Source organism: Scylla paramamosain, unplaced genomic scaffold, assembly GCF_035594125.1.
Source record: "Scylla paramamosain isolate STU-SP2022 unplaced genomic scaffold, ASM3559412v1 Contig109, whole genome shotgun sequence".
NCBI classification, from domain to species: Eukaryota; Metazoa; Arthropoda; class Malacostraca; order Decapoda; family Portunidae; genus Scylla; species Scylla paramamosain.
Window position 1 is genome coordinate 162,501 of NW_026973774.1, and position 326 is coordinate 162,826.

Here is a 326-nt window from a genome sequence, read left to right on the forward strand (position 1 = left end):
ACAATAATCACACACACACACACACACACACACACACACACACACAGAGAAAGATATTTAAGTTTTGTTCTACCACCCACTACCACCACCACCACCACCAAGCAATTTGTTAAAACTCTTTGAAACACCTACTCAAATTCTTTATTTATCGTTTTTTAAGTTGTAATTTGTAACAATAAATACATTAATAAAATTCTCTGCCTCAAAAGTGTTTACATTTTAACATAGATTGGTAGACTGTGAATGTGTTAATCATCTACTGTCCTCGGACGATCGTAGGAGAGAGAGAGAGAGAGAGAGAGAGAGACTTGCCAAGCATTTAAAAA